This window comes from Macrobrachium nipponense, chromosome 24, assembly GCF_015104395.2.
Source record: "Macrobrachium nipponense isolate FS-2020 chromosome 24, ASM1510439v2, whole genome shotgun sequence".
NCBI classification, from domain to species: Eukaryota; Metazoa; Arthropoda; class Malacostraca; order Decapoda; family Palaemonidae; genus Macrobrachium; species Macrobrachium nipponense.
Window position 1 is genome coordinate 52,643,966 of NC_061091.1, and position 20,308 is coordinate 52,664,273.

At 43.0% G+C, this 20,308-nt stretch overlaps 1 protein-coding gene across 1 annotated transcript in view; it reads left to right on the forward strand.

Annotated features, from left to right (window-relative positions):
* Positions 1-20,308, forward strand: part of LOC135205628 (tyrosine-protein phosphatase 10D-like) — a 254,197-nt gene that overhangs the window by 229,949 nt on the left and 3,940 nt on the right.

A 20,308-nucleotide genomic window follows, 5' to 3' on the forward strand; every position in this document is an offset into this window, starting at 1 on the left:
TAAGCTTGAAGAGCGGTTCTGAGCCATAGGCTATGGTAGCCACCTCGGTCATAGCCATGGAATTAATAGATCTGGCTAACCGTGATTTGGCGTCAAATTCAGCCTGAATAAGGCTATCTGGAAGCCTAGGTAACTTTTCACCAAACTGCTCCATAGCACAGTCCGGTTGAGTTTGCCAGTGAGAAGGTGTTAGGTAAGTCTTCCCACAATTCTCCGGCTGAAGGAAGTAACGGAGATGTAGGATCTGCTTCCTTCAGTTGAGGCATGGGGTCCCCCTTCTGGGCCGCTGGAATGGTAGACGTCGCGATCTTTGTCAGGAAAGGGAGCGGGGTACTCTCATCCATCGTAAAGATCGTAAACGGACTCTTGAAAGGTTGGATTTTCGTATTGGAACAATCCATGTCCTCTAGACACCTGAGCCATTCTCTCTGAGCCTGGTCACGTGAATAGAGGACTGTCTCCTTTGGAACTTTATCATCCCGAGTCATGGCTGAGGCGGTGAGCCTTGCGTAGCCGATGAACGGAGGCTGAAGGTCTTCCGGGTAGAACTCGAAGTCCTCGATCCTCCGAGTTCCACATTCCGGGATAGAAATGAGTCCGTCTTGGAAGGGGGCGTATGACGCTACTCTCCAAGGGTTGTTCATTGAGAACGGAGGTAGAGAGTCATACGGGGGAAGCTGGGCTCCACCTGTATTGAAAGGTGGAGGAGAGGCTAGAGGAGCTTGGCTCAGTCCGGCTATAATGCTGTCTTGGGAAGTAATCCTATCCGACAACCGAGAGATCATTTGTTCCATGCTACTTTTCAGAGACCCAACCAGGTCGCCCACCTGTTGTAACAGACCAGCATTGGAGTCCAAAGCCGGAGCTGCTGCGGAGGTGGAGGGGTGGCTCTGAATTGGAACCAAAGGTAGCGGAACTGACGACTCTGCCGGAGTGTGAGATCTCTCTCTGGAGGATTTACTCCTCGAGGACTTAGAGCCGGACCCAGAAGCTTTAGATCTCTCTGCTCCGGGATTCCTAGCCGGAGACTTACGAGAGGAAGATGACGCCGAAGCCGTCTTCTTAGACGACGACGACGTCTTTGTCAAGGATTTCACTGCTTGACCCTTGACCTTGGGTCTAACTGAAGCGTCAGGAGGAGTATATAGTTCGTCACCCGTAAAGCCTTGGAAGGATGGAGAGGTTGCAGGAGTAGAAGAAACAGTTGCACCCAAGGGTATCCCTTGGGTGTCCACCTTACCTACCTCGACCAACAGGTCGTCTACACCTACCATAGGTTCTACATTGATATCCAACGTCGCGACTTCCGAGGAGATGTCCTGGCCTTGGTCAGTCAATGAGGCAGCCAGCTGTTGCTGGATAAAGGCGATAGTCGGGGCAGCCTCTACTGGATCGACGTATCCTGTCGCCTTGCCTCCGGGGAAGATTAGTACCGCCAACCTTTTCTCCAGGATGTAGGGCATACCCTTGGCGGCGTTTTTCCCGAAACCGCCGACCCAGGCCCGCAGGGTTGCCAGTGCGGTATCCCTCACGGCCGGCGCCTGGAAGAGAGGGTATTGATTAGATTTAAGAATAACTTAAAACTAAACTAACTTAAAGCATAACTTAAAATTATAGGGGCTATAAGGCCCCTTGATTTTACCTTAAGTTAGAGTGATTGATGTAAAACTTAAGCACTAAAACAGATGAGGACCAGCTACCGGAGATGGTATACTTACCCCGTCTAAAAGCTGGCTCACCAGATCGTAACATATGGTACACGTCTCATGGTACCAGACCTGGATGTCCCCGTGCGGAGTCGCGCATGGAGCATGGACCGGCAAACTTCGTGTCCACATGGTCCTGAAGTGTGGCGGCGCATCCCGGATGCTCACAGTTGGTGGTCTGTAAGTGGAAAGACACATGAGTATCTTAAAGAACATCACTTATAGGCTAAAGGACAGAAGAACTCCGTTGCATGCCGGAGCTCGGAAAAAATTTGGGCATAGCCCCTCCCTTAATCGCCTGAATAGGCTATAAACCCCGGAGGGGGAATGGTTTAAGGTACTTAAGATAAACTTAATAGTTTAACATAATAGAACTTAAACCTAAAAGCTCGAACGTACCGGACTAAGTCCAGTGCGTGGCGGAGTGTATAACTCAGTGAAACGGAGAGGTTAGAAGGGACCGACTGTATGTACCGGTCCACCCCGTGGGGTAGACTAGCACCTTTCCGCTGGATGCCAGGTCTCCGGTGGTAAAGGAGCCCTAGTAAGGTGGGAAAGAGCAAGGGGCATACAGACTCGGGCTAGTAACGGAGCGACGGAGTAGTAACGGAGGGGGGGAAAGGCCAGTCCCCCCCAGCTTACCATCCGACCGGACCGAGAAGCCGGAGAGGTCGAGTCCAGTCTGGGTCTGTCCCGTCCCTCTACCCCCTCCGCCTGGGGGGAGAGAGGGAGGCAGGCTCGGGTATGCGGAGCGAGCATGGGCAGGCCTAACCACCCCCCCCGACCCTATGGAAGAGCGGGAGGGGGGCAAGGTGACTGGACAGGCGTCTGGCTGCCTCGTGATCACATAGTGACCACGGGGCGATAAGAACAACAACTAAGCCTAGACCACAACCAACTGATCAGAGAGATGCTATCGGGAAGCAACCGAGCTGAAAAGCGGTAACATAGAGGCCCAATGGGCCATGACCTAGACTAAGCGAGCCAGACGCCTAACTAACCTAACAATATCACATAAATATACAAAATGAATAACAAAATGAAAGAAAGAAAACAAAATAGTAGGAGAAAAAATCCAGGAGTGTACGACTAACCCGAAGGCAAGTCTACCACTCAAAGCTAGCCGAGGCCGATACTAAGAGCCGTGGCTAGGGTCTGGATGGAAGAGCCTACATAAGGTAAAAGACATGCATGCATGACAAAACCGTGTAGACCTTACCCTAAACAAAGCGGATAATAAAAATAGAGCGTACAAAAGCCAGGGGAAGTTCTGGGTATGGGCGACCCAGAACGGACCCAGCACGAGGCAGAACCATGCTGCCATGCTTCCGACCTAGAGACCGTATTTATACCTAAAAAACGGCAAATACGTGCTCAGGGCCGGAAAAAACCAATTAGCAATAAACATTGAGTACTTAACTTAGCTGCTGCGATGGCTGCACGCTCCATGGTAATAAAATCCAAAGGAAAGGGCACAAAAACACAGAGAAGAAAATGGCACGTGTGTCTCGTGTGCGCTAACTGAAAAGGATGGCCACCAGAGGCGCAGCAGTCGGCAGCATGGGATGGAGTAGTAGTAGTAGGTGCTGCCCACTCTGTGGGTCGGCTCTCCTCTTGGGGGATTTTGTAGTGGGAGAATTCTATTGGCATTTGGCTCGTGGTAGTGGTCTCACTCGCCATAGTGTTCATACCGACACTCTCTGGGAGAGTGAGCGAGTCAGTTATACTGACCTTTTTCTTTATTTATTTATTCTCTGGTATGTGTTAGTACATTTACCCTAGAAATAATAGATTAAAGGATATTTCGCGCAGCGACACGAGCTGAGCCCAGAAATCAGTTTTTTCATCACAATATCTGAAGGACACAGAGTCTGTGCTTGAAAAATATTATAGGCTGGGACCATGTCCGTGGCTAGCATGGTGTTGAGAGAGGAAGCATAGGGAGACCTCTTTCCCTCTACTATCTCCCCGTCTTGTATTTTTTAAAGGTTGTCGAGTTATTGGGAAGCCTGGGGGTACAATGTACCCAGAGTACCCTCCAGTATTTTATGGTTAGGGTTATGGTGTTGTTTTTAGTGTAGGTGATGGTTCTATGGATTGGTTGTCTGGTCTTTACCCAGGGCAAAGGCAAAATTTTGATTTTTGTAAACCATCGGTGAACTTTCATGGTTACAAAATCCCACCATTAGTAAGGACGATCCTGGCTATTACTGCCACGTCTCCTACAGGTGATGAGAGCGCCAACCAGAGGCAGTATCCACCTGCATCTACTCTCTCACAAGGTAAGGTACTGCAAACTTTATATAATGTGAGTGCATTTTTGTTGTCTTTATCATAAGCTGTCCATTGTGAATGGACAGCTTATGTGAAAATGATATTTTTATAATAAAATAAGGTTTCACATATACTACTTACCAAACAATTACATAGTCAGAGTCCTCCCTCCTCTCCACAGATGGATGTTGCGGCTCAACGAATTGACAATAGTAGTTAGCTCAGCAGTACCTGGTATTCCCGGAAGTGGGCAGGACCTGTATCACCTACACGAACAATGGCAGCACTGCCACTGCCAGGTAATTTAAATTTTCAACTGCTAGGTAAGAAAGCTTACAGCTTTGTAATTGTTTGGTAAGTATATGTGAAACTTTAATTTATTATAAAAATATCATATTGTATTTTCAGTCAAACTTTCAAGTATTATATTAATCTAAAAGTAAATAAATGTAAGGTAAAAACAATGAAGGGGGGTTCCTAACATATTTAAGATAACTAGCACCCAGCAGTTTTCTAGGGAATTATGAGACAATCACCATAATTCAGGAAATTGTAAAATAGTCCAACTACAGTAATACATTTTAAATCCAGTACACTATATATTCTAAGTCACTGTACTGGTGTAGTAAATTCAGATATTTAGGAATTTATCACTACACTGACACCTCAACTTATTGGATTTTGTAACTTACTGGAAGCATTGTTGAGTCTGGCAAAGAAGCCATATATTAGGCAGTCCCCAGACATTGTTAAAAATGGTATGAAAATCTTACTTTTAATCGTTTGAGTGTTTTGAAAATGACATAACCTGCATTTTGATTGAGTATTTCATTATAAAAAAAAAATTTTTACCATTCTGCCATTTTGGAGCTATATTTCTTCCATCGGGTTGGCATCATAAACCCAGAACATGCATTGTAACCCTGAAATAATTTTTGATTAATATATTTGAAGAGCGTCATAACCTTGGGATGGCGTAACCCAGGGACTGCCTGTATTGAAGTTATGGTTTAAATCAAAGTAGTATGTGGGGTTCTTTTTTCTCATGTCTTAAAGTTGTAACTGAAGTGTATAATGTAGTCACATAATGTAATGTACACGCTGTACATTGTTACATTAATGATATTTAAAAGTTAATTGTCAGTCGTTCATCTGGCAGGCAAATATTCAGACAGTCTGAGTTTGGTTAAATATTGTAATTGCAAGCATATATGTAGTACTGTACCTATATTTCAGAATAACTTGTCATATTACTGTTAATCATTGTCAATCAAAATGTATAAAAACATTCCTGTACAAGAATTTTATGAAATTTTTTTTAGTGTAAGGATGCACTGTGAAGTCCTAAGGTATGTGATTAAAAGAAGTGAATTGCAATGCTTGTATACTAAATACTAGGAAATCATTGTTAATCAGAAGTATTAAAACAGTTCCTCGGGTAATTTTTTAAAAGTAAATTAGGATAGGCTATTTATTATTTGTAAGTGCCGGGCATTGTAAGCTAGGCGAGTTGAATCACGACATTGTACTTTGTAAGCTAAATGCCAATCTACGTTACTGAACTGTCTGTTAAATTGAGGTGCCACTCTATTTACCAGAGTTGCCTATTACATATAAATATACTGCTTTATAATGACATACAGTGCAGGGTAATACCTACCTTTCCTCTCCAGGTAAGAAATTACAATTTATTGAATTGACAACCTTTACATTTACAGTAATTTTTCTCTCCTCAGGATGCCCAAAACATTACTAGTTATTTATTTAGTGTAAAATTTAATAATAGTATACAGGTAGTTCCCGGTTTACAGTGGGGGTTCCTTCCCTGCCAGCACACTTTAAGCCTAAAATGAAAAATCGGCATAACCCAAAGCATCATAATTATAATGGGAATACTAAGTAGCACTTACAGTGCCATAAGTGCTGTAAAATGGGTAACAGCACCGTAAATCCACTTACAGCAAAGAAAAATCGTGGTTAACGGCGCCATGAGGCAAGCGCCGTATGTCCAGAACAGTGTAATCTGAACCTTACGTAACTTGGGGACTGCCTGTATTGTAAATGGAACTTATTGATTCTGCTCACCCCAATTGTCTTAATTGTCAAATCACTTCAGTTAGATTGTCTTTCAGGCAAGAAAATGGTATATGTACTTTATTGTACATAATTTGTTTTCTGGGCTCAGCTCGTGTCGCTGCGCGAAATATCCTTTAATCTATTATTTCTAGGGTAAATGTACTAACACATACCAGAGAATAAATAAAATAAAGAAAAAGGTCAGTATAACTGACTCGCTCACCCTCCAGGAGGGTGTCGGTATGAACACTAGGCGAGTGAGACCACTACCACGAGCCAAATGCCAATAGAAATCTCCCACTACAAAATCCCTCCAAGAGGGGAGCCGACCCACAGAGTGAGCAGCTCGTACTACTACTACTCCATCCCATGCTGCCGACTGCTGCGCCTCTGGTGGCCATCCTTTCAAGTTAGCACCCACGAGTCGGTTGTGATATTTTTCCTCTCTGTGTTTTTTGTGCCCTTTCATTGGATTTTCTATTATGGAGCGTGCAGCTATCGCAGCAGCTAAGTTAAGTACTCAGTATTTACGGTTAGTTGGTTTTTTCCGGCCCTGAGACAGTATTTGCCGTTTTTTAGGTATAAATACGATCTCGGGGTCGGAAGCATGGCAGCATGGTTCTGCCTCGTGATGGGCTCGTTCTTGGTCTCCCATACCTAGAACATCCCCTTATTTATCTTCGCTCTTTATGATTATCCGCTTTACTTAGGGTACGGTCTACTCAGGTTTGTCATGCATGCATGTATTTACCTTACGTAGGCTTCTTCTATCCAGACCCTAGTCCAGGTTCTTAGTATCGGCCTCTGACTAGCTTTGAGTGGTAGACTTGCCTTCGGGTTAGTCGCACACTCCTGGATTTTTTCTCCTGCTATATTGTTTCCTTTCTTTCATTTATTTATTTATATAACTGTGTATTTTATTATTGTTAGGTTAGTTAGGCGTCTGGCTTAGCCTAGGTCCTGGCTCTTTGAGCCTATTCTACCGCTCATCAGTTCGGTTGCTTCCCTATAGCATCTCTCTGATCAGTTGGTTCGGCCCAGTGGGCTTATTTGCCTCCGCTTTTCAGTTCAGTATGCTTCCCGATAGCATTTCCCTGATCAGTGGTTGTCCTAGGCTTAGTTGTCGTTTTTGGTCTTACCGCCTCGTGGTCACTTCGTGATCACGGGCCAGCCAGACGCCTGTCCAGTCATTCTTCCCCCCCCTCCCGCTCTTCCATAGAGTCGGGCGGGGGCGGGTCGGTCTGCCCATGCTCGCTCCTCATACCCGAGCCTGCCTCCCTCTCTCCCCTCAGGCGGAGGGGCTAGGGAGTCGGGACAGACCCAGACTGGTCTCGACCTCTCCGGCTTCTCGGTCCGGCCGGTTTGGGTTGGTACGGAGTGGGTGGGGTACTGGCCTGTTGCCCACCCTCCCGCGCTACCTTGTCGCTCCGGGCTAGCTTGAGCCTGTATGTCTTCTCGCTCTTTCCCATCTTACTAGGGCTCCTTCCTGATCGGAGTCCTGGTATCCAGCGGAAAGTTGTTAGTCCACCCAGTAGGGTGGACCGGAGCATACAGTGGGTCTCTACTAACCTTACCGTTTTGCTGAGTTACTACACTCCGCTACGCACTGGACTTAGTCCGGTTTGCTTGTGTGTTAGGTTTAAGTTATCTTTTAAGTTTATCTTAAGAACCTTAAACCATCCCCCTCCCTTACATATCTTACCGGATCTCTCCGGGATTATAGCCTATTCAGGCGATGCAGGGAGGGGTTATGCCCAAATTTTTTCCGAGCTCCGGCATGCATCGGAGCTCTTCTGTCCTTTAGACTGTAAGTGATGTTTTTTAAGATACTCATGTGTCTCCCCACTTACAGGCCACCAACTGTGAGCATCCGGGATGTTCCGCCACACTTCAGGACCCTTGTGGACACGAAGTTTGCCGGTCCCATGCTCCATGCGCGACTCCGCTCGGGGACATCCAGGTCTGGTACCATGAAACGTGTACCATATGTTACGATCTGGTGAGCCAGCTTTTGGAAGGGGTAAGTTTACATCTCCAGTAGCTGCTCCGCTTCTTTTTTAGCGCTTAAGTTTTCATCATATTAACTTAAGGCAATTAATTTAAGTTATACTTTAAGTTTTAGTTTTAAGTGATTCTTAAATCTAAACTACGCCTTCTCTTCCAGGCTCCGGCGGTAAGAGATACCGCACTGGCTACCCTGCGGGCCTGGGTCGGCGGTTTTGGGGAAAAACGCCGCCAAGGGACAGCCCTACATCCTAGAGAAGCGGTTGGCATTACTAATCTTCCCCGGAGGCAAGGCGACAGGATACGTCGACCCGGTAGAAGCGGATCCGACTATCGCCTTCATCCAACAACAGCTGGCCACCTCATTAACTGAGCAGGACCAGGATATCTCTACGGATGTCGCGACCCTAGATATTAATGTTGAACCTATGGTAGGTATAGACGACCTGTTGGTCGAGGTAGGTACGGTGGACACCCAAGGGTCACCCTTGGGCGTAACTGTTTCTTCTACTCCTGCAACCTCTCCATCCTTCCAAGGCTTTACGGGTGACGAAATATATTCTCCTCCTGGTGCTTCGGTTAGACCTAAGGTCAAGTCTAAGGTGATGACTTTGACTAAGACGTCGTCGTCGTCTAAGAAGACGACTTCGGCTTCATCCTCCTCCCGTAAGTCTCCGGCTGGGAATCCCGGAGCATCCAGGTCTAAAGCTTCTAGCTCCGGCTCTAAGTCCTTGAGGAGTAAATCCTCCAGAGAGAGATCTCGCACTCCGGCAGAATCACCAGTTCCGCTACCTTTGGTTCCGATTCAGAGCCTCCCCTCCACCTCCGCAGCAGCTCCGGCTTTGGACTCCAATGCTGGCCTGTTGCAACAGGTGGGTGACCTGGTTGGGTCCTTAAAGAGTAGCATGGAGCAAATGATCTCTCGTCTGTCGGACAGGATTACTTCCCAGGACTCCATTATAGCCGGGCTGAGAGAAGCTCCTCTAGCCTCTCCTCCACTGTCCAACACGAGTGGATCCCAACTTCCTCCGTATGACTCACTACCTCAGTTCTCTATGAACAATCCGTGGAGAGTAGCGTCATACGCCCCCTTCCAGGACGGTCTCATTTCTATACCGGAATTTTGGACTCGAAGAATAGAGGACTTCGAGTTCTTCCCGGAAGACCTCCAGCCTCCGTTCATAGGCTACGCAAGGCTTACGCCGTCGGCTATGGTGCGGGACGATAAGGTACCTAAGGAGACAGTCCTCTACTCACGAGACCAGGCTCAGAGAGAATGGCTCAGGTGTTTTAGAGGACATGGATTGTTCTAACACCAAGATACAACCATTTAAGAGTCCCTTTACCATTTTTACAATGGATGAGAGTACCCCGCTCCCGTTCCTAACCAAGATCGCGAGTCGACCATCCCAGCGGCCCAGAAGGGGACCTATACCGCAGTTGAAGGAAGCGGATCCCACTTCTCCGTTGCTCCCCTCAGTTGGAGAATTGTGGGAAGACTTGCCGAATACATTCTCAGCTGGCAAACTCAAACCGGACTGTGCTATGGAGCAGTTTGGTGAAAAGCTACCCAGGCTCCCAGATAGCCTTATTCAGGCTGAGTTTGATGCAAAATCGCGTCTAGCCAGATCCATCAATTCTATGCTATGTCTGAGGTAGCTACCATGGCTTATGGATCAGAACCGATTTTTAAGCTCATGACCAAAGCCCTGACTCAAACGGTACAGTCAGATATGTTTGAGTTTGCCACTGCTCGGACGAATTGTAGGAAGCATGTCCTACAAGAGGCAACCATTCGGCATGAACCGAATAGGTTACTCTCGTCTAGCATCTGGGGAGCAGATCTCTTCCCAGAAGCTATGGTTAAGGAGGTCCAGTCAGAGGCTACCAGGTTAAACCAGAGCCTTAAGGATCGTTGGGGCCTTTCGGCTAAGAGGAGGCAAGACCTGACTCCTAAAGGTAAGGGACAAAAGAAACCAGGCGTTTCCAACCTTACCAGAAGAAGCAACTACGCTTTCCTCAACAAGTTCCAACAGTACCGTTAGTGCAGACAGCCCAACCCTCCACTTCTAAAGGTCAATCACAGCCAATTTATGTGATATCCCCTCAGCCTCAGCCCTCCACCTCTTACGCCATCTCTCCAGCTTACAATCAAGCCTTCGAGAGTCAAGCTTCTCAGAAGTATGACCGCTCGGGTCAGGGAGGTAGAGGTAAGCGTTCCTTTCGTGGGAGAGGATCGGGAGGCCCCTTTAACAGGGGAAAGCACTTCAGAGGAGGCCGAGGCGGTTACCAGAACCAATGAAGAACTTCAGGTAGGAGGGAGGCTGTTTCACTTTCGCCACCGGTGGAACTTCAGCCAATGGGCTCAGAGCATAGTGTCAAAAGGTCTGGGTTGGAGCTGGTTGACGAACCCACCTCCATCCAGACCTTTCCGTCAACTTCCTTCCAAGGAATTGACAGAGTACGCAGACGATCTCCTTCAAAAAGGAGCTATAGCGAGAGTCAAGAGATTAAAATTTCAAGGTCGCTTGTTCAGCGTGCCAAAGAAAGGCTCACAAAAAGAAGGGTAATCTTAGACTTGTCCCGCTTAAACAAAATTAGCCATCCGCTGCGACAAGTTCAAGATGCTCACGATCTCACAGGTGCGGACCCTACTTCCCCGTGGGGCCGTCACCACCTCTATCGATCTTACAGACGCTTACTATCATATCCCTATTGCAAGACACTTCCGTCCGTATCTGGGTTTCAAGATAGGAGACCAGACATTCTCCTTCAAAGTAGTTCCATTCGGACTCAACGTGGCACCCAGAGTGTTCACGAAGCTAGCGGAAGTGGTAGTGCAACAACTCAGATCGCAAAGGGATCATGGTAGTAGCGTATCTCGACGATTGGTTGATCTGGGCCCCAACAGTCGAGGAATGCAACAGAGCTACTCTGAAAGTGATTCAGTTCCTGGAATATCTAGGCTTCAAAATAAACAGGACCAAATCAAGACTCACTCCAGAGTCAAACTTTCAGTGGCTGGGCATTCAATGGAATCTAGCATCCCACACTCTGTCGATTCCATCAACCAAAAGGAAAGAAATAGCAAAGTCAGTCAAGCAATTTCTAAGTCACAAACTAGCGTCAAGGAGAGCCCAGGAAAGGATCCTGGGCTCTCTCCAGTTTGCATCAGTGACAAACGTCTTAATGAAAGCCAAACTGAAAGACCTAACCAGAATCTGGCGCTCGCGAGCAAACGTCAGGTCCAGGGACAAACTATCCTCAGTGCCTCTGATTCTAAAGAATCGACTTCGGCCATGGGCGAGAGTCAAGAATTTATCAATGTCAGTACCCCTTCAGTTCCCTCCACCAGGGGTCACCATCCACACAGACGCGTCCTTAAGCGGCTGGGGAGGGTATTCCCAGGTCAAAAAGGTTCAAGGGACTTGGTCACCTCAGTTCCGTCAGTTCCATATAAACGTACTGGAGGCAATGGCAGTGTTCTTGACTCTAAAAAGGTTACGCCCACCCAAGTACTCCCACATAAAGCTAGTCCTGGACAGCGCAGTGGTAGTACATTGTATAAACAGAGGAGGCTCCAAGTCACGGCATCTAAATCACGTCATGATAGCCATCTTCTCCCTGGCAGACAAGTTCAGTTGGCATCTTTCCTCCACTCACATAGCTGGAGTAAGAAACGTCATAGCAGACGCCCTATCCCGATCAGTACCCCTAGAGTCGAAATGGTCACTGGACAACAGTTCGTTCCAATGGATCCTTCAAAGAGTCCCAGGGCTACAGGTGGACCTCTTCGCATCACAAGCGAACCACAAACTACCGTGTTATGTAGCCCCCAACCTGGACCCTCTGGCATATGCCACGGACGCCCTGGCTCTAGACTGGAACAACTGGGAGAAGATTTACGTCTTCCCTCCAGTGAATCTCCTCATGAAAGTATTGAACAAACTCAGGACATTCAAGGGTCAAGTGGCTCTAGTAGCCCCAGACTGGCCGAAGAGCAACTGGTATCCTCTAATTTTGGAGCTGGGCCTTCGTCCTCTTCAGATCCCCAGTCCCAAGCTCTCCCAGTCAGTGCAAATGAAGACTGTGTTCGCTTCCTCAGGGATTCTCAAAACCCTAACTTTATGGATTTCATGAAGTTTGCGGCAAAAAGAGATGCGAATATTGACCCTCAGAATATTCTATTCTTAGAATCCGATAAAAGGGATTCGACTTTGAGGCAGTATGATGCTGCTGTCAAAAAGTTAGCAACCTTCCTGAGAGATTCGGATATTAGAATCATGACAGTTAATTCAGCTATATCCTTTTTCAGATCCTTATTTGAAAAAGGTTTAGCAGCTAGCACGATTACGACAAACAAGTCAGCTTTGAAAAAGATATTTCAATTTGGATTTAACATAGACTTGACGGATTCCTACTTCTCGTCTATTCCTAAGGCATGTGCTAGGCTTAGGCCTTCTGTTAGGCCTACGTCAGTTTCATGGTTCTTAAACGATGTCCTAAAACTGGCTTCCGAAACCGATAATGACACATGCTCGTTTATAATGCTCTTAAGAAAAACCCTATTCTTATTAAGCTTAGCTTCAGGAGCAAGAATTTCAGAACTGTCGGCTCTATCCAGAGACCCGGGTCATATTCAGTTCCTTCCCACAGGAGAAGTCCTACTTTCTCCGGAACGTAGCTTTTTAGCAAAGAATGAAGATCCTTTGATGAGGTGGGAACCTTGGAAGGTACTACCCCTTCCACAAGATGTATCTCTTTGCCCAGTTACAACCTTACGAGCCTTTCTGTCTAGGACCTCCTCATCTTCGTCGGGTCCCCTCTTTAGGAGGGAAAAAGGTGGAACTTTATCCATTAAAGGCATCAGGCAACAAATCCTGTACTTTATTAAGCAAGCCAATCCTGACTCTTTCCCGAAAGCACATGATGTCAGGGCAGTAGCCACCTCAATTAATTATTTCCAACACATGAACTTCGATGAGTTGAAAAAGTATACTGGATGGAAATCGCCGACAGTGTTCAAACGTCACTACCTTAAGTCCTTGGAAGCTCTGAAATTCCCAGCAGTAGCAGCGGGTAACATAGTTTCCCCTGACTCTAGCTAGTTTGTAGTAGAAGATTCAGTCCTCCTTTCTACCTGCCTCACCCAAAAGTTCGTCTATTCCTACCTGGTTCATTTGCATTCACCTTGTGTCTTAGCTGCTTTTGTGATAGTGTAGTGGGTGCCCCTTATTGTCTGGTTAGGGACACTCACAAATGATTATAAACATTGATCTCATGGATGTTTCCCCTTATTTTTATGCTAGGGGATACATCATATTATAATGATTACGGGTTTTGTATATTAAGTCATATACATTCTTTTATATATTATTATTGTTGATTGTTTTTATTAATTGCTATTATACTTTTGATACATGCTGTTACACAGATAACATTGATACATGTAAATAATTTTACCTGTACATATGTAATTACCTTATGTTAACAAACATGATTAGATTTTATGGGTAATTTAAGCATATTTCTATTTTTATACCCCTGTGTATATGTATCTTTTAGCAATTATAGTCTATTCATATATATTTTATCTTTTATTTGAGACCTATTCTGATTTATTTTATTTTTATTCTCATTTTATTATTTTGTTTACAATCTTGTGCTATTTCTCTGGTACGATTTCGCGCAGCGACACGAGCTGAGCCCAGAAAAGGGATTTTGACGTAAGGAAAAATCTATTTCTGGGCGATTGGCTCGTGTCGCCAGCGAAATCCCTCCCTACCCATCCCTTCGCCCAAGATGTCTGCTAACTTCAGGATGGCCACCAGAGGCGCAGCAGTCGGCAGCATGGGATGGAGTAGTAGTAGTACGAGCTGCTCACTCTGTGGGTCGGCTCCCCTCTTGGAGGGATTTTGTAGTGGGAGATTTCTATTGGCATTTGGCTCGTGGTAGTGGTCTCACTCGCCTAGTGTTCATACCGACACCCTCCTGGAGGGTGAGCGAGTCAGTTATACTGACCTTTTTCTTTATTTTATTTATTCTCTGGTATGTGTTAGTACATTTACCCTAGAAATAATAGATTAAAGGATATTTCGCTGGCGACACGAGCCAATCGCCCAGAAATAGATTTTTCCTTACGTCAAAATCCCTTTTTTAAATTACTGAACTGTATACGGGGCTATAATATTCTATCTATATCTGGCATGAATGGTTTTTCATTCATTAGTCCAATATTTAAATATAAACTACAGAAGCTCTACCACTAGAAGAACAGTTTTTAGCATATAGAATATAGAAATAGCCATAAATATGATTAACTTTGAACATGAATGCACAGTGCAATACAGTACTTGCCAGTTTTTTGTGTAGATCCTAGGAAGTCTTTAATTTTCTACATTTTTCACTTTGGTTCATATACTTTATAAAGTTATTGGGGTTCTTTATAAATAGTCTTAATACTAACCATAATTGGTGGTTCAGGATTTAATGGACTGCTGATGTTTGGCCGTGGCTCAAAGAAAAGATGAGGTCTTTCATGTGGATTAAGCCATAAACCATTCACACACCAAGCATAATGTCATCCCAGTTTCACAAGCGGTAAACAGCATGCGTAAAACTAACGTCATTGGGCCAGATATGTTATGATCATAGTAATAACCAAGAAGCTTACTATTTTGCTTTTGAGACCAATTAATCATACTGATTTCAACTGAGAAGAGTTTGGCTGTATTTGTTCCTTTGGAGTTTACTGATTTGAATGCTATGAGATAGTAAAGGGTGATGCTTGATTAATATTGTGTGGTTCAAATTGCTTTCCCAAGTAATAGCATGTAAAATAAAGTGTACATATGTAATAAATCCAGGTAAACTACTAGTGAGTGGAAGAACTTGAAAAGCTATTATATTCATCCACTGTAAAGGAAAGTTTGATAAAATGCAGAAATATTGTGGTAATAACTACAACATTCAACTGGTTTCATTCTAGAACTTGAAAGTTACCTTGCAAAAAATGACAAATAATTATTGTTTATATTTATCCACTTCTCTCCAGGGAAAAAAAGCAATTAAGTGTCCTGGTAAGATATGCCATAAGAAGGAAACATAACAATAAGGACACCCCCTGGTTGTCCCAGTAAAGCCACAAGAACACCACTGCATATAACTACCTTGTATTCATCTGATGGGGTTATCTTATGTTCAGCTGCTTAGGAGACAATAGATGTTACTATCATAGTTATACATACTTTCATCTCCACAGCTGCCAAAATCAAGTTTTTTATCTTTAAAAATACTCACTTTCTTAAGTGCATTAACATGTTGACAGATAAGCATACATTGGAGGAGTCTGAAAGGTCTTTAATAGCCAGCCTGCTAAAGATCTTGAATACCAACTTTGGGACTTCTTTCAGGAATGGGCAATCCCAGAAATGTAAATAATTTTTATTCAGGTGCAGCATCATAAGCTTCCTTTGTCTCTTGACCCCTTTGTGAAATAAATTATTTCTTTAATGCACAAAATTTCACAACCACATTACTTCTTGGATAAGGATACCATTACAACAATAAAAATAAATTGCCTATTTTCTTATGGCTCACTTCACCACAATGGTAAGTGAGTGAGTTTACAAAGGATAACAAGATGGCTATAAATGTGTGCAGGAAGTTTCCCATTCTCTGAAATATTTGCAGTGCTGTTGTAGATACTTTTGTTACTCCTTTAACCAAAATCACCTAGTGTTTCACCTGCTTAGTTAATGTTTGGGTTTACAACACTTCCCTACAGTGATAGCTAAGTTGAGATCCGTATGTTGTAAATCTTCACAGGAAATTATCTCATTTGTAAACAAACTGAAATTCAGCTGTCTTCTTACTTATGATTACATCCACAAATTGCAGCAAATTATGCCGGCTTGGATATTGGGATTCTGCATTACTGTGACTGACAAGGCATCTCAGTTAGACATGAAGACCATTGGGTTGCTGATGTCCAGCCATTCTGGAGATAAGAGTGCTTCCTTACTGATAATTCTAATTATGTTGTGTGAAAGGTGTGAATAACCTATCAAAGTGCTCAGACTCACCTGTTATCTTGGGCTTAAAGCCAAATTTTTTTTAGATATTCATTTCTCTTCTACTACACTATTCCTTTTATTTTGTTTGGTTCCTGAGTTGCTCATCCTATTCTGCTGGGATGAGTACCCAGTGTCAATAGTAGATCTTTGTCATGGCCTGTGTACCTAGCACAGTGACTAAGACTTCAAAGTAAAATAAGTACAGTGGAGAGGCCAAAAAATCAAGATTGTCAGTCCTAATGAGTTTTAGAGTACCAAATGAGTAAGCAAGGCCCTTCTTCATTAAAACCTTTTGGTTAACCACTAAAGCCTCCACTTGCCAAGTTATCATGGTCTTTTCTGGAAAAGCAGGAAACAGACTGTCACTGTCCTGTATATACACTGATGAGTAGTGTTAGGACATAAGTACCTATGCCTACTCAGAAAAATTGGTGAATAAATGACTCACTCTTGTATGTGTATGGATCAGAGTTTGGTAACTTAAGGAGACAAAATTCATTATTTATTATTTTCAGAGGAAGGTTATAATTAGACCTGCTATATAGTTTAAGGAACTTAGTATGTACAGTGTTTTGAAAAGGAACACTGATTTTTGCTTTTTTAATTAATAATTTTTAAGTTTGTCAGGATCATTAGCCTTCTGAAAATTACATTTCAGTTGATGCTGGGCTGACATGCATGGTGTAAAATGAGAATGTATTAATACGTAATACAAAATTTAGCATGTCTTGTTTGTATTAGGCTTTTTTATGCACAAGTATGCTTGAACATGTGCAGGGTATGTATTAATAGATGCATCAAAACAAAGCATAGTACATACTATTGATTTTTATTATATAAAACAAGTTTGTCTTACAACCCCATTAATTACATATAATGGCCTGTATCCATATCAGGATTATTCTCAGGATCAGCTTTCTTTTTGTTTGTCAGTTATAAGACAGCGGTAGTTACACCATGCCCTTACCTTCTGGATCTTCAAGTATATGTACCAGCCAGTAACCTCACATTTTGTGAAACTATAAGGCCAGTGAGATTCAGAGCAGTGGGAGGAGGGCACTCATCTGATTACTGGTTTTGTACTATAAAAACTATAGTATTTTTTGTTTTATCTTAACCTGATTAATCATATTATGGCCAAATTACTGTTTAGGTGGGAATGCTGAATGGGAAGCATTTGCATACACATTAGGAACCAGTGGCTGTATACTTTGTGCCTGAAAGGAGTCAAGAACTAAGACTTGAGTAGAAACTATGGAATGGAAAGCAAGGCATTTATAATTGGGACAATTATAAGTAGGTTCTCCAAACATTTCCCTTAGCCAAAAAGAGAAGTGCTTCAAAGTTGGCTCCTCCTTCTTGTAGAAAGAAACGAAACAAAAAAGCATCACCCCTTAAATATCTGGTCTTCTGCAGGTAGAGCAAGATAGCTCTCACTGGACAGAGCAAACAGAAGTGTTTCTTAACAGTAAGATTCAACCACTTGAGTTCCTGTCATTACGACTGTAGTAAGGCAACCTTCACTGAATTTTTTAAATGCAAGTAAATACTCTCCTGTCATATTAGTTTTGCCTTGCAAAATATGTGATTTTGACATTTAATTGAATTCATAATGATTAACAAGTTTGTGTTGACAAGTACCTTACAGCCCATACCAATGAAATATGCTGTCACTAGTGTCCTGGAGCTGTTATCACACATAATAAAGGCATCTAAATGCAAAACTTTTTATTTATGAAATAAAGATATTTTGCTAATTGAATCTCACACTGACTCCATCTTCTCTATTTTGAAGGGGTAAGGCTTAAGAAATTGATCAGCTTACCACAGAAGTTGAGTGAGCCTCCACAACTCACTGTTGCTATCACTACCATAAACACATGACCATAGAAATCAGATGTTCTCTTCTGTATTTCTGTGGACTCTTGCCTTTAGGTCATGGAACATTATAAATACTACCTGTATAATTATTCCAATCTAAAATATTCAGCATTCCACGAGACAGGTCCCTACCATCATATGAACCATCAAAAGCGCCTCAGTGGCATGGTTGGTATGGTATTAGCGTCCCACCTCGGTGGTAGCGGGTTCAATTCTCGGCCATTCCATTGAGGAGTGAGAGATGTGTATTTCTGGTGATAGAAGTTCACTCTCGACGTGGTTCAGAAGTCGCGTAAAGCCGTTGGTCCCGTTGCTGAATAACCACTGGTTCCACGCAACGTAAAAGCACCATACAAACAAACAAACAAACAAATGAACCATCAAGAAAGAAGACCATTCACACCTCATCCAAATCCTCTACCTTGTTGCTTTGTCATTGGTTGTTCCCCCCCTCGTCAAGCTAAAAATGACTGCTCAAGCTTAGATGAAGTCTCCCTGGAAAGAGTAATAGGATAACTTTCTGATATTGACACTATCAAGATGAGACAGAACTAGCCATCAGTTCTTTGACTGTTTACTGAATTAATAGTGATGTTGTGGTTCCTTGTGAAAACATATAATTGACTTAAGCATCACTGAGGTCAACTTCTAACTGGGCCATTACACCTTACTCTAAGAAGAATCTTGTTAGAAGATACATAACCTCTCTAATTAAAGTTAATGGATGAACAGCTTACCAAAAGCACCCTCCTTTTACTCATGATGATATCACCCAGTAAAGTTACCCACTTCAAAGAATATCGCTAACTAACCTCAGTACTAACTCTTCAGCTGGGCATGATGAACTTATTGAAAGATCCTTTGAAATGAATGACTAATTATTGTCTGTGACAAGGGATGGATAGAAAAACGCTGGTGTGTGTCGTGCTCTTGCCTACATTATTGGTGTTCGTAAGGATCAGTCATGGATTTTGTAAAGGTTTCAAGGCATTTGTCTAGGAGCAGAAAGAAATGATGGGTGGCAATGGATCAGTCATACCTCTTGTTGGTTCCTCATCATTCCATTAGAAGGCTTACATCAGCAACAAAGTTTGAGAATGAAGCCAAAAGTAAGCAAAAACATGTTTGATAGAATTGTCTTTGCTGGAGTTGTGCCTTACTTTGGTGGTAGAGGCTTCCTTCCCAGAATTTTGAGTCAAAGTCAAGGCTGCTTTTGCTGTTGTGGACATCAGGAAAAGAGGCTTCATTTTGTAAGGCTAAGATTGTTCTTTAACAAGATAAAATGCACCCTTCCTGACAAAATACCAAAGACTGAACACCATCTAATAATGCATAATGTAGTATTTTATCACATAAAAAGTACTGAAGTAAAAATTTGCTGATATAAATAATTTTAAATGAGGAAAAACAGAAGTCAGTTAGTAATAAGTACTAGAGAAGTGGTTATCAATGAATAAATGTAGGAGGAACAATTTTGTTACTGTTAAGTGTTGCAAGATCATGACAAGTAAGGTTTGTGGACGTTACACATATGAGTATTCAGAGGTCACATGCATGGTGTGACTACCTTCTTTTGTCTGATAAGTAGGCATATACAATAGTTAATTTGGTAGTGATGAAATATAGTTTGGTTTGGCTTGAAAACATATTACTGTTTTAATTTTACAAGCTACTTTGGGATATAAAATTATGTCTTAATCATGCATAAGTGCTACAAACAGTAGAGTAGCCCATGACCCCTGACTTAATAAAATTTCTAATATTACAGTAAAGTGGTTTGATACATTCAAACAATAGAGTCAAGTAGTGTTTGCTACAACTAGTAAGGAGTTATAAATGGCTATAGACTACAGTGGTACCCGATACATTACCCAAAATGGCATGTACTTACTTACATTAGGTTTTAAAAACAGTTAATTTCTAGGTTTATTTTAGCAGTGAACCTATTTCTCAGTGTAAAACAAGCATTAATGACTAATCCTTTTTTTATCTGAACATTACTTAACTATACACCATTATGACTTCTAGTATAAAACAGTCTGGTTTTTTTATTTATAACCAAGTCATTTGCACATCGTCTCTCCTTGCAATTAAGATGTTCAATTGCTTTCTGGTAGAGGTGCCTGAATGTTGTACATAAAATTGTACCACATACAGCTACTGTACACTATATATAGTATAAGAACAATAGTTGTACTGTGATTAACCCTGAAAGGAAAACAGAACTGCAGGCATGTCACTAAAATTTCACTAAAATTTTGTGGTGGAACAAATAGACAAGATTCACTGTAT